We start from the raw sequence: 10,686 nt of genomic DNA on the forward strand, positions 1-10,686 counted from the left end.
TTCAGGATCTGTCCTTCCAGTGAGCACTCAGGGCTGATTTCCTTCAGAATGGATAGGTTTGATCTTCTTGCAGTCCATGGGACTCTCAAGAGTCTCCTCCAGCACCATGAACACCAACTTAGATTGCTTTAAAAGAGGAGGAGACAAATTCATGAGGATAGGGTTATCAATGGCTACTTGCCATTGATAACCTGCTTCCACAGTCAAAGGCAGTAATGTTTCTGAATACTAGTTGCTGGAAGCCATAGGAGGGGAGAGAGCTCTCCTGCTTGTGGGTTTACTACATGCATCATGGTGGGCACTGTGCTGGACATACAATGGGCAAGGGATATTTGACATAATATACAATTGGCATCATGGCGAAAATTATGGAGGGAAGATTAAAATTTACAGCATGTTGTATGTTGAAAGAGAGTTATATGAAAATGGTGTGTAGTTGGTACCTAACACCTACTAAATTAGCAAAAATGTATAGAACTGCCACAGACACACGTTGGAAATGTAAAGAGAAGGAGGGTATATTTTACCACATGTGGTGGATGTGCAAGAAACCCAAAGCATACAGTGGACGCTTGGGTTGCGAACGTGGTCCATGCGGGAGGCACGTTCACAACCTGCGGTGTTCGCAGCCTGCAGCGCCGCTTCTGCACACGCACGGGTTGCGATTCGGTGCTTCTGTGCATGCATGAAGCGCCGAACCCGGAAGTAACCCGTTTCGGTACTTCTGGGCTCGGCGCAGTGCGCAAACCGAAATCACGCAACCCGAAGCAGCCATAACCCGAGGTATGACTGTATTGGGAAATGATTTATAGTGAGTTGAAAAAAAAATGTTTAAAATAACTTTTGGAAAGAAAAAAAACCTGAAGCTTTTGTATTAGGAATTTTAGGTCCAGAAATACCTAAGGATCTAAAAAGACTATGTATGCTACAACAGCTGTGTGGATACTATTTGCCCAAAGATGGAAGTAGGACAATTTACCTACAAAAGAAGAATGGCTGATAAAGATGATGGATTATGCCAAACTGGCGAAAATGACCAGGAAAATCAGCAATCAAGAGGACAATAAATTTAATAAAGCATGTGGAAACTTTATAAGTTACTTGAAAAAATATTGTAAACAACTGAATACAATTGGCAGGATTTTTTTTTAAAAAAAACCCACTTGCAATGAAGCGAGAATTATGATAAAAAACTGAGATTTAAGAAAATTCAGAGAATATGATAAGATGCAGTTTGAAAAGAATATCTGGGGAAACCACAGAGGTATGGGGGGAAGTCCGGGGATTCTAAGAATCCTACTTGTAAAATGATTAAGATTCGTGTATGATGATAAATGCGAAAAGTGAAAATGAATTTTTAAAAATTATGTAAAAAGAGAGAGAGAACAGGATGCTGGACTAAGATGGCTCACTAGCCTGATCCAGCTGGTTCTTCTTATGTTCCAAAGTCTGGCTCGAAACCTTTCCCAGAAGGCTGCGAAATAGTGCAAGCAGGCAGACAATAAGCAAGGCTTAAGTAGTTGGTGGAGTGAGGCAATGCAACTAGGGATAACCACCAACATGGTACCCCCCAGCTTGTGTTGGACTCCAACTCCCAGCAGCCCCAGTGGCCAGCAGGAAGTTGTAGTCCAGCAACATCTGTCAGCCAACAGGCTGGGAAAATCTACTGTAGAAAGTGCAAAAGCTTGAGTGACCCAGCCTGGACTGAGGGGACCTGGGTCCAGATTGGATCTCAACATGTTCTGAGGTGCAACAGATCCTCCTTTTCCCCTTAAAAGGCACGAAAGACAAGCTAGGGCTGGGTAAGGAGGTGTAAATAACAAGCTCAAGAATTTGCAACTTTAGGAACATTGCAACCCTATCCAAATTAAAATATGATAGGAGACAGACTAAAATAAATATCAGACAAATTGGTTTGTTGGGGGAAAAATTGCTGTATTTATAACCTTTGGGAACATCAAGTACCAGAAGACTGTATTTTTCTCTTTTTCTTCAATGTCCTTGTGAACAGTTCCCCTCCCTGCTTCTCTCTCTGTCCTCTGTGATGGTTCGTCTTCTTCCCCTTCATTAGTTCACTTTCTGGATGACTGTCGATGCTTATATAAGTATGTCTCTGCAGACAAGCATGCTTACATTTTTAGTTATATATTTATTTGCAAATTGCCTCCCATCTCAAAGGAACATCATGGTGGTTTGCAGGACAATAAAGCAGCAAGCAACAAGAACATGAAACAAAATCTAACAATAAGTTCCACAGCAATGGAAGCACCATCAGACATCAGTGTCAATTAACAGTAGCCACAGAGGCCACAAGCCAGGGGGATAAGCCAGGAAAGTCTCGGGTGAAGAATTATGTTTTTAATTGCTGGCAGAGGCATCCCCCAGTCATCATCCACCTGCTCTTCACATTTAAAAGGGGAAGGAGCCTTAAAATAAAAAGAAGAGAAGAGAATTGGCGAAACAAAAGGCTCGAACCAGATGTGGATATTTGAGGTAGTCACTGCCCAGTTTGCATATAATAAAGCATGCCCTCCAAGTGTCCCGATTTTACAGGGACAGTCCCAGAGCAAGTATCCATGCTTTCAAAGAGAGGGAGAGCAGTCGGCTCTTGTAGAAAAACCTGATAGAAGAAACCTCAGGAGCCTGGAGGTGTCCAAGCATGAAATTACTCAGATCTCCTTGTTTTGCAGACCTGGAAGGTAGTTCCTTCCACCACAGAGGTCCGAGTCCACCATTAGATTAAAGTAATCCCCTCACACTAGATTAAAAGCAGGATGGGGAAATCAGCCTCCATGCCCCAATACTCAAAGAGATTGCTTCGAATCAGGATCTGGCTCATTCTGCCGTCCACACCTCCAGTTCTTCCACTGGGCTGCCTCCTTCCTTGGCTAGAAGCTACCTTCTCCATCTCTGCTTACAGAGTCTTCAGGGAAGTGAGTCCTGCCACACATGGTGGGTGGGTGGGGGTTCATATTGGCCCCCATTATTTACTGGTTTATTGCATTTCTATCCCACCTTTTTCTCCAAGGAGCTCAAAGTAGCATACATGGTTCTCCCCTTCCTCATTTAATCCTCACAACAACCCTGTGGGATAGGTTGGGTCGAGAGGCAATGACTGGCTCAGGTCACCCAGTAAGCTTCATGGCTGAGCTTTGAACCCTGGCCTCCAAGGTCCTACTCTAACTACTAGACCACCCTGGCTTTTCTAGAACAAATTGGTTCAGTTTGAGTGTACTGGGGGAAAGTCATAATAGAAGGGGGAAATCTTGATTAATTTCTCTATCAGACACACATACATCCCCCACAAGTGAGGTAGTAAAAAACGAAGTCAAGAAAAAGTCATTCCTGAGGCATCAGCAGCCAGCATAGATGCTTCCTCATATAAATTGCCCTCATATATTATCCCCCACCCCTCCTAAAATACGTCAGGGCCAAGACAAGCCTTCGCTTTTATAAACCCTACAGATTGATTTTTCCAGCGATGTCCTCCCCACCCCGACATCATGATCAGGGTTCATTTATATAAATTATAGCATGATTTATTTAATGACCCTCTTTGAGCGGTGTAAATTCCACAGCTTCTGCGCAATTTATTAGGGAACTTCCAATTAAATAACCTGTGGGGCAGGGAGATACTGTGCGCAAGAGCCAGACGACAGAGAAGGGGGTGGGAGAGGGGGAGGCAGGGGGTCAAGGATGCAAGAAGCGGCACCAAAGCAAAGTGAAGGGATCTGTGTCAGTGAAGGTATCCATCACTAAGTACATGTGTGTGAGCGTGTTTAAATTATATCTGTCCCACTTTTCTTTGGAGAAATTGAAGTAGCTAACAATAAAAAAATATTGCAATTGAAACAAAATATTCAAAACAAAACAACTACAGCAACAGATGACAAAGTATCTTGCAAGACGAGGTGAATAACTCAGTGGTTGAGCACATGCTTGGCATGCAGAAGATCACAAGTTTGCCAACCCTCCAGATGTTTTGGATGCCAATTCCTATCAGATCCAGCTGTTCTGCCCATTGATGGGAGCTGTAGTTCAAAACATCTTGAGGGCACCAGCTTGGCAAATGCTACCTAAGGCCATGAAAGAGGTCCAGTAATGGGGCTTCCTATCTCACTACTCTTTCCCCTGAAAAGAAAGGGATGCATGTCAATTCTGTTCTTCTTTCTTTAGCAGGCAGTGGTCTTTACAATTTACTAGTTTTGCCTATCTTTCAACTTGCTAGCTCTCTTAAGAGGTTTCTTTTCCATTAAATCAAATGGTGGCGTGCCAACATTACACCTGTCGCAGTCTTAATGTGCTAACAGCACGGATTCTATCAAATTCACACTGTCCAAAACAATATGGAAACAGAACTGTTATTCGAAAATTGCACTTATCTGAATTTTGCAATGCAGTTCTCCTACCAACATATTAAAAATGCATGTATATGGAGAAAGTGTGCATAAAAAATAAAATATTGATGCAAATTTAACATTAAAAATGCATTATATTAGGGGAAACTGCAAAAAATGTGTACTTTATTCACAATTGCATATAAAATGTGTTTATTGGAAGAAATTCACACTGAAATGCTGGTGCATATTTACTAGGACTTTTTTAAAACAACAACCACAACATCAACAACAACAACAACAAACACAAAATGTGGAGAACTGAATTTAAGATTAGAACAATGAGAAATTTAAAGAACCAATATTGTCAAATACTTTTATGCCTAGTCCTGGGTCTCCCTGGTCCTAATCTTATCCTCCAGCCACTAAGCCATGGTGGCTTTGACAGTTGCCAGCTAGGGAACTTTGGAAAGTGCCACTTCTCAAAGGCCCAAGCAATCTGAGCAGTCCTTCCCATTGTTCAGTTAAAAGCAGCAATGGCTGCCAGAGCATTTTTGAGGGTGTAATGAAGATGTAGATGGAAAAGAGGTAGCCAAGTCCAAAGACAAGGATTGGGAAGAGCTTGGAGCTGCAAAGGGGAAACAGTGTGCAGCCAGCCCAGAAACAATATCCACAGCTTCCCTGTAAATCCCAAGGACCTGGAAAGAGAGGCAAGTAGGAAATTATCTACCATGGCAATTCTCCCATGGCAATTCTCTCCAACCCATGGCAATTCTCTCCAACGTGGAAAGCTGTGTCCCTCCTAGGAATGAACAATAGCTAGCACATACCTTCCAGATGCCCTGAATAGCCTCCTTCCAGTTATTTTAATACAAATCTTGGCGTGTAATTAATTCTGGATCCTTCCCTCCCACCCACACCCACCCCGTTGATTTGATTCATTGCACACAGGTGCTATAGTGCTCTTTGACAGCCTTGTAGCATTTATTCACTGTTGCCATCCCTCCCTTCATCTTAGCGGAGGAGAGATCTGCAAGCTGGGTGGAAGTCAGCTGGAACTAGCTTCTATCCCGCCCCCGCCCCCCAGGAGGGAACACGATCCATTTGACATGCACCACCATGCCAGAGTTACAGCTGGCAACCCACGACGGGGTTGGCCCGCTGAGCAGGGAGCTCCACACAGCCCCACAGCCCAAGACTGAGCTGGAAAGCAGGTGTTTCTGTGTGACTGTAAAAGCACACCTGAGCTCTAAAGAAGGAACCTCTGCAGGATGTGTTTGGAAAAGAAGTTAGTGCGTATCTGTTCCAAATGTCCCTGACAAATCACTGTTCCTATTTAGTCCTGATTTTTTTCCCTTTGGGTGGATATGACGAAGATGCCTCTCTAAACAATGTTTGTGTACATATCAATCCAGTCAAGTCCCTTGGGATTGTCCTGTGTTTCTAGAAGTTAAATCTTGCAGTGGGGGTTACAGCAGGTGCATATTGACTCCTGGTGCAGACCCTCCAAGTGTCCCTATTTTCCAGGGACAGTCCTGGATTTGTGGGAGCTGTCCTGGTTTCCAATTTGATCCCAGAATGTCCTGCTTTTCCTTAGTATGTCCCTATTCCTTCAACCAACAAAGACAAGATGCTTCATAATAAAATCTCATATCCGACAGGGAGAAACCTCCTGTCTCTTTTGCATTTATCAATATTTTATATTTTATTCTTGTTTTTCCCCCTTGCCAAATATACCGGTATTTAGAAATAGCTTTTTGCCATACATTTAAACAGTCTGTCTTGCCAATCACCGGAACTGATTGAAACAAAAATAACATTATTGGCAATACAATCATTTTTATAGTCAGAATTCTGCTTAACAATTAAAGTTTCATACTGCTCCAAATTTGCAAATTTCTTTTAATATCTTCCCAGGTTTTTAAATAATTATCCCTAAACAGATTTATATTATTTGCTGTTAACCATACACCTAGATTCTTGACCTTCCTTTCAATTTTTAGACCTGACACATCTTGTAATTTATTTTTACTCTCATCAGTCATATTTTTAACAAGAGTTTGGTTTTCTCTTTATTTATCTTAAGACCTGCTACATCTCCAATTTTTTTAATCTCTTGTAATACTTTTGGAATTGACTCCATTGGTTCTTCTACAGATATCACCACGTCAACTGCAAATGCTTTTAATTTATATTGTCTCTGTCTCACTCTTATACTTTCAATTTCTTATTACATCTTATTATTTGCGCCAATGCTTCTAAAACTAATACAAACAACAAGGGTGACAATGGGCAGCCTTGTCTCGTTCCTTTAGTTATTTTGCAATTCTCAGTCAGGACACCACTATTTTCACCTATCAGGATACTCAGGCTGCAGCAATTAAAGTGGATCTGAGCTTTTCTGCAACAAACTTGCTCCCCACTCCAAAGATTGGACATATTGCCTGACTTGGCATCATATCAAACCTACCCACAAGTAAATCAGAATGAACACTCAGTAAGAAGCATGGGCCGTGTAACTTCCCCACAAACTTTGTGCACACAAATCAGGGTGAATGCTCCATAAACAGGTAATCTGGAAGTGGCCTTCCATCAAGATGGAGGCACCTAACCTTTCTTGGCTGTTGCTCCTCTGCCTGAATTTCTCTCACATTTGAGTATGCCCTGGACACAGTAAGAGAGAAATTAGACTAGTTTATAGGCATGTCCAACAGATAGATCGTGATCTACTGGTAGATCACGGGGTGTTCCTGGTAGATTGTGGTTGACCTCTGGCCCCTCAGCGATCTCCTTACAAAAAAACAAAAGAAGCCCCCCCCAAAAAAAAAAACCCAACTTTGGCTTCCTAAAAAAAGCTCCACAATTTTGGGTAGATCACTGCCAGTCAGATCACAGTCTATTGGAGGTTGAACATCCCTGGACGAGTAGAAACTAGCCTGCTATACTGTGTGTGGAGAGAAGCTGGTAAGGAAGGGATCCCTGGTGTGATAACAGGGGTTCCATACCTGCCAACCATCCCTATTTTCCCAGGACATTCCCAGAATTACAAGAAGCCATCCTAGCTTCTGATTAGATGCCGGAATGTCCTGGGGATGAGCCAGCCCTGGCACAGCCGACTCACATGGCACCAAAAGACGTGTGTCCCAATTTTCATCAGGGGAATGTTGGAGGTTCTTATTACCCCCTTTTTTAACCTGTGAAGTGCCAAAGGGTGTAGTGTACAGCATCTTTGCCTCTTGCCACCATCTCAGGCCTTTGGATCGTTTCCTGTTACAGTCCTCATAATTGGGAGAGGAAGCCCGGGGAGGAGGGGAAATGAAACGTCCTCCTCTCAGCTCTGCCCTTGTCCTCCCTGCATTCTCTATCTTTTTCCCCTGCGGGTGCACACTTGCTTAATTCCAGAAACGGCCGTTCCATAGATCTGCTGAGTGAAATTGTTTCAAGGAAGGTTAAATTTAGGTACTGAACCTCGACTTCTTGCTAGGCTCCCATACAGAAAAAAGAGAGGGAGAGAGAATAGCGTAATAAAGTATCTTGCCATCCACCTGGTTAACAAGATACCGTTTCATGCTTGACAACAGACGTCTCGAGAGTAAGGAGGGAATATTCTGAGAGAGCTAGCTAGCTAGGCTCTCGTCTTGATGAAACGCTACGATCCAGTCCTAACTGCAGTAAACAGATTGAGCAGAAAAGAACAAAACCAGACTCATTAGCACTCTCCAGAGTCTCTCTGCCTTTCGTGGTTCATTTAGAAGGGTTCTCTTCACTCCGAGGTGCTTCTCGTTCCCTGCAGGCAACATGCTGTTTTACAGCCAAGCATCTTCTTTCAGAGGGCTGGAGAAGAAAAGATGAGGCCGTTGTTATAGCAACAGGGACAGCATCCCTGCAGCTCCTCCTACCTAGGGCACCATCTTTCCATCTTGGGTGCATTTGGAGACCAAGGGAAACGTTGGATTTTGCCAGTATCCAGCAGCCAGAGTAAAAAAAGATCCTTTTCACCCCAGCCGTTAACTCGCCAAGGGATCATTGGCAAGCTGTGATCTTTTTTAAGCCTGCGCCCCTCCAGCTGCAATATAAGGATAATAACACAGGGATGCAGCAAGGGCTGCTGAGCTAACATGTATTCTGTAATGTGTATTGAACAGTACAGAAGAGCTACAGAAATTATTATCATTCTTCTTGTGGTTGTAACCAGAATTCTCCGGGTTGTGATCAGATATAGCACAGACAAAATTCTCAAAATGTGCTAATGCTGCGTGTAGAGTCCCTTTGATTGTGGTTTGGTCATAAGAAGCTTTGAATAATCTTCTATTATTGTTGCTTTGGGGGGGAGCAACAATAAAGGAAGATCACTCCATTATTGTTGGGAAAGGAGGGAAATCTAGCCCATTTTTTATGTAAAGGTGAACTTACCTAATCGTACTTTCCAAATCCGTGTGCACTCAGAAATGCAACCGTTGTTTGAAATTCGTACTTCTCTGAATTTTGCAATGCAGTTATTCAGCCAATTAATGTCCATCCAAAACACATCCCTTAAGGTGAAATGTGTATTTAAAAGATGAACATATTCGTGAAAATAACTTACAAAAATGCATTACATTACGGGAAATTGCTTTGCAAAAATGTGGTTATATTTGGCGAAATTGTATACAAAAATGTGCATGTTATGAAAAATTCACACTAAAACGCATGTCCAATTTTCATGAGCACTTTTTAAACAAAGAAATTACAAGCTAGTGCAGAACTGAACATAAAGCTGAGAAAAATGCAAAACTGGGAGAAACCAAATTTAACAGATTTGGCTATCTCTACTGGAAGGTGGTCTGTGGGTATGTCCACATTAGTGGTTTGAAACACAGCAACATCTTTCCCAACCCACTGCATTTCAAGTTGTATGTGACCACATTCACACCATACATTTAAAGCACTATGATACCACTTTAAATAGCCATGGCTTCCTGCAAAGAATTATGGGAGCTCTAGTTTGTTGAGGGTGCTGAGCGTTGTTAGGAGGCCCCTATTACTCTCACAGAGCTACCATTCTCAGAGTGGATTAACACTCATAGAACCATAGAATTGTAGAGTTGGAAGGGACCCCAAGGGTCATCTAGTCCAACCCCCTGCAATGCAGGAATCTCAGCTAAATCCCTCATCCCATGGAACTCTGAGAATTCTCAGAGTGGTCAATCAATCCCTCCTTCCATGGCACTCTCTGATGGTAAAGGGGTCTCCTAACACCTCTCAGCACCCTTAACAAATTGCAGCTCCCAGAATTCTTTGGGGGAAGCAGACTTGTTTTAAGCCAGGCATCCCCAAACTCGGCCCTCCAGCAGTTTTGGGACTACAGCTCCCATCATCCCTGACCACTGGTCCTGTTAGCTAGGGATGATGGGAGTTGTAGTCCCAAAACAGCTGGAAGGCCGAGTTTGGGGGTGCCTGTTTTAAGCAGTATCATAGAGTAAATAAATGCATGACCTATGTGAATGTGGCCTTTGACCAACATCATGTGATTGTGGCTTCAAAAGCTAGCCATGAGATATTAGAGATATTACAATCCACACACTTTCACTGCACAGATACTGGTGGAACCCTCTTTTAAACTGTTTAGCAGAGTTTATCTTCTTTCTCTCATGGAAGCGGTGAAAAATGACAAAGTTGTTGTTTTAAAGATGACTCACCAAACTGTGAAGTCTCGGTCAAAAGGTTTTATTCCCTGACCGGGTACAAGCATTACGGTAGCAAAGATATTTTTCAACTGTTAAAATAAACAGCAATTAACAGCACACTTTCAAACAAAAGCTCTCTTATCTCTCACACATTGTAAATTACAGCGACAGTCCTTCAGCAGAATTTACAGGCAATACTCTTCGGACAGATGTCTGCCATTAGGCGTCTGTAAAAACGAAGCCGGGTGGTCTTCTTTTTATTGGCACTTCCAGCTGATGCTAATTAAGCTTAGAGTGCCACTCCCATATATAGAGGAAAACTCTGGAACCTTCTAGAAACTTTCTACTTGTTTCTGGCAGAATGATTCCCTAACATGAGATGCAGAGTAAGGGGTGATGCGAACATACCCCAAGATGGCTGCCGTTGTGTCAAGAACATCCAACTCCCAACTGCAGTGTCTCCAGTCTGTGAATCTAAAAAGAGCTTGCCAGCCGGGGTGGTTTGAGGGTGTTTGAAAGAACAAGGAAGGGAGTCCAGCTCCCAAGGAAAGTGTCTGATAAATAGTTCAGTGTTTAACTTAACAAGGGAAGTCTTTGAGCTGTGGAGCCTTTGGCATTTTCCTATGATCTGGGGACACGTGGGAGAGAGACGCATTTTACTCTTTTGGAGAACCATTTTTCAA

At 42.8% G+C, this 10,686-nt stretch overlaps 1 long non-coding RNA gene across 1 annotated transcript; it reads right to left on the bottom strand.

Annotated features, from left to right (window-relative positions):
• Nucleotides 1-4,656: 4,656 nt before the first annotated feature.
• On the bottom strand, nt 4,657-10,214 carry LOC117060170. Its single transcript, XR_004427977.1, has 3 exons — nt 10,016-10,214; nt 7,883-8,171; nt 4,657-5,035 (listed from the first exon to the last, which is right to left on the bottom strand). It is a non-coding gene; the product is annotated as an uncharacterized LOC117060170 (long non-coding RNA).
• Nucleotides 10,215-10,686: the final 472 nt, after the last annotated feature.

The sequence above is a fragment of the Lacerta agilis genome, chromosome 15, assembly GCF_009819535.1.
Source record: "Lacerta agilis isolate rLacAgi1 chromosome 15, rLacAgi1.pri, whole genome shotgun sequence".
Classification (NCBI taxonomy): Eukaryota; Metazoa; Chordata; class Lepidosauria; order Squamata; family Lacertidae; genus Lacerta; species Lacerta agilis.